Source organism: Thalassophryne amazonica, chromosome 8 (assembly GCF_902500255.1).
Source record: "Thalassophryne amazonica chromosome 8, fThaAma1.1, whole genome shotgun sequence".
NCBI classification, from domain to species: domain Eukaryota; kingdom Metazoa; phylum Chordata; class Actinopteri; order Batrachoidiformes; family Batrachoididae; genus Thalassophryne; species Thalassophryne amazonica.
The window spans coordinates 75,181,069-75,185,195 of NC_047110.1; positions in this window are offsets into that span (position 1 = coordinate 75,181,069).

The window sequence follows — 4,127 nt, forward strand, 5'->3', positions numbered from 1 at the left end:
AGCAGACGGGTGAAATAGAGAAGAGCCAAAGTCCTCCTGAAGTCCTCATGGAACCCGAGAAGACCAGGGATGACAAAGCAACAACCACCAAAGACCTAGAAGAGGCTCAGCTCAACGACTTGTTCAAGATTCAAGAAGAGCGAGTACATCTGCAGCAAGAGCTGGATGACATAAAAAATACCTTCAAGAAAGAACTAAAGGCATGAGGAACAATTATGACCAAGATCTGAAGGATCAGGAGGCCAACTTCCACCAAAAACTGGAAGCCCAGAAGGCGAGCATGGATGAAGACTTGAAAAAACAGGAATCAAGATTCCGAGTAAAGCTATAACAGCAGGAGGCCAGTTTAACACGGAAATGGAATCTAAGACTGACAGATCCTGACTTTGTGTTGTTGGTGGTGTCTGTACTGTGATCGGGTTTCTGTCAGGAAAATATCTGACAAAATAACAGATCTGACTGATGACAAACCAACCTGTAGTGCCTCATTGGTTAAAACAACCAGAGACAATAAAAGTGGGATTTGATCCATTCAGCAAGTGTTGATCTTTGTTTGTGATTGAAAGATTCAAGATTCAAGACACACATTAAAAACTATAATGCAATGCTAAAATGCCCTCAGCCGTATGAGCATGTAATCAATGAAAGAGAGTAGAAAGAATGTGACCTTTTGACCCCTTGGAATAGGTCAAGGTTAGCCATCTTTGAACCTGTCCAAGGTCTATGTCCCAACAATGTTCCCTGTGAATTTGAAGACCCTGGCGGTAATAAGACTAGACTTATACTGAGTACAGACAGATGGACAGACAGACGCAAAGTCTTCGCAATACCCCACGGCCATATTTTGGACTCAGGTAATAAATAAACAAACAAATAAATGGCAATAGGAACTGTTTATTTTTGTTGTTAATTTTTGGGTTTCTTTCACATGACATAAACACTACTTTATCCTCAAATTTTCTCTCTCTCTCTCACACCAGCATTAGTTTTAATATAATTTGTTTTTAGCCAACTCTGCCATCGACACCTGTGCTATTTAATTTACTTTGTGTTTGTGTTGAGTGTCTGTTTATTTTCAAAAATACACACAACTTAATTGTGGTTAAAAAATTGACCCCCTCCCAAAAAATTGTTTTATATTCAATTTTTGGTCAGATAAGTGGGACAGTCTCTTATTTATTTTCCAACTTTGTTTTCCTGGAGGGTTACTCAGTTCTAATCAGAGTGGCTTTTTCAAAGGGAGGACGACCGTGGATCCTGTGCTGTGCTTGGAGGGTTTTTTTTTTTTTTTTTTTTATGAAAGCTCAAACTAGTAAGGAACTGGTAGGAGCAGTCTTGTGATGTTGAAAAGGCGTATGATATGTTGTTTCTTTATCAAGCTTGAAGCCAAGGGAATAGGTGAGAGAATGTTTAACTGGATTATATTTTTTTTTGAACAACCATTGAATTAAGAGTTGGAGTCGCCCACTCCAGGATTTATCCAATAGACAGTGGAGTTCCACAAAGAAGTGTGTGCAGTCCCTTACCGTTTAACATCATGATGAATGATATTTTCTCAAAGGTAGATGTTAGTCTTGGACGGTCTTTGTATGCAGATGATAGTGCATTGTGGATTAAGGGTTGAAATGGTGCAGTCATCCAGGACTTAAACTGGTCCAGGGCGAGGAAGCAAGCTAGTAACATCTCTGCAGACCCTTCACACCATGGACACACATTGTTTAAACTCCTCCCCTCTGGTCAGTAGTGGTCAATGTTACAGAGCTCTGTTCTTCAAAACAAGACACAGGAACAGTTTCTTTCCACATGCCATCACACTGATGAACAATTTAATCTGCCAAAAAAACCTCCCTAATTCATATACCTCATGTATAATTTAACTTCAGTCTGTTGTCTGTTTCACACATTCTTTTTTCTGTTACTGCACATTTTTTACTGTGAATTATTCAGTGTTTAATGTATATTTATACATGCCATACAGAGAGCGTGCAGCTCAAGCCAAAGTCAGATTCCTTGTATTCTGTGGATACTTGGTGAATAAAAGCTATTCTGATTCTGATTTATTGGGAAAAAGCTTCAGGTGGGTCTCAGCACAGTGGAGAGATGGGACAGTAAGTGGGGTTTCTGTTTTTTTGTTTTGTTTTGTTTTGTTTTTTGTGGATAAAACACAGACCATGTGTTTCTCCAAAAAGTGTATAACCCACCAATTCCAATTCATCTTTAATTAGTTTAGTTTAGTCAGTGAAGCAAGTTCAAAGGGTGCAGGTTTTGGGTGTCTGGATGGATTGTAAATTGACCTTTGGTAATCATCTCCAGAGACTCGTCACAAGATGTAAAAAGGCAGCAAATATAATGAGGTATTTGGCAGGAAGTAGCTGGGGAGGTAGCATGAAGTCTCTGAAGTAAATCTATACTGCCAGAATAAGATCTGATTATGCATGTATTGTATACAGATCAACTGCAAAATCTCATCTACAAAAGCTCACTGTGATCCAAGCTCAGGCCCTCTGTGTATGTTGTGGAGCTTTCAAGGCATCATCAATCCCAGCTCTTCAGGTAGAGGTTGAACAATTACCTTTAACCTTGAGGCATCTCCAATTATCTATGGGGTATTGGACAAATTTACAGGGTCATAAACTGACACATCCTACCAAATCTGTTTAAACCCATATTGGGTGCATGGTAAAATAAAGTCTAATAGTTCTGGTTGGGTAGGAAATAGTCATGCTGGGAAACTAGGCTGGTCTACGTATGTTAACACATAGTTATGTAGTACCACTGTCTGTTAATCCCCCGTGTTTTTTTTTCCTATGCCACAAGTAGACTCTCAGATGGAGAAACTTTCAAAGGAAATTAATAAGTACAGTGGGATGGACGGTCTAGTTCAGTGGTACCTTAATATGAAATATATGAATATGATTCAAATATTTACAGATGAATTTAAAGATCCAGTCACAGGAAAGACAGGAGCAGCGGTTTATATTCCCTATTTTTATAAGTCAGTTATACAAAGAGATCATTTTGCTGTCTTTTCTGTGGAGCTGCTAGTGATTTTGCTTGTGGTGGGTAGAGGAGGTGAAGTTCAGTCACCATGTCATCTGTTCAGATTCAATGGCAGCATGACTCAGCATTTCAAATGGCAAATTTGTTTGCAGGCCTGAGCTGATCAATGAGAGTCTTCAAAGCTTATTTAAACTACAGCAACATAATATTTCAGTGTGTTTCATGTGGGTTCCATCTCTTTCTGAAATTGAGTGCAACAAAGTAGTAGATCAGCTGGCAGAAGCAGCTCTGAAATCACAAATACAGATCAACATTCCACTTTGTAATTCTGCAGTCAAAACAATCATCAGGACAGAAACTAACAAAGCATGACAAAAGCTTTAGGACAAGGAATTTAAGGGTCAGCTTTTATGGAAAAGTCAGGGACAGATTGTATCAAGGAGACAGGAGAGATGGAGTCGCAGGGAAGAAGTAATCACACGACTACGTACATATAGCTCACACAAGTGTCAAACATACTGTCAACATCGTTGGAAAACATGAAACCGGTCAGTGTTTGAGATGCAGCAGAAGGGAGACTATTGAGCATGTGTTAGTGGAGAGCCAAAGAAGGCAAAGATGATGTCAGAGCGCTAGGACAGAACAGTTTAACACTTCAGGGATTACTTTCTTTTTTTCCACTTACACCACCAGCTTGGAGGCATGTAATTGCATATTTAAAGGGAACAGGGTTATTCAATAGAATATAGTACAGTGCAATTCCCCAGTCTTCTTTTTCCCTCCCCTCCCTTGTCTCTCCATTTCGTCGCACTCCATTAATACTTTATACCCAAACAATTGGTGGCGGTAATGCTCCGTGTCGTTTTGCAATCAGCCAATAAACTCGACAGAAGAAGAAGGAGAAGAAGCGGTTTCTGCTTGAGGTTTCTTCCTCAGAGGGAGTTTTTCCTTACCACTGTTGCTCTGGGGGTTGGTAAGGTTAGACCTTACCTGTGTGAAGCGCTTTGAGGCAACTCTGTTGTGATTTGGCGCTATATAAATGAAAATAAATTGAAAAAATAAATTGAAATTAAAGAAGAAGAAGAATGTTCCTGCTTTTATTCTGAAATTCTGCACGTCCATTCTCA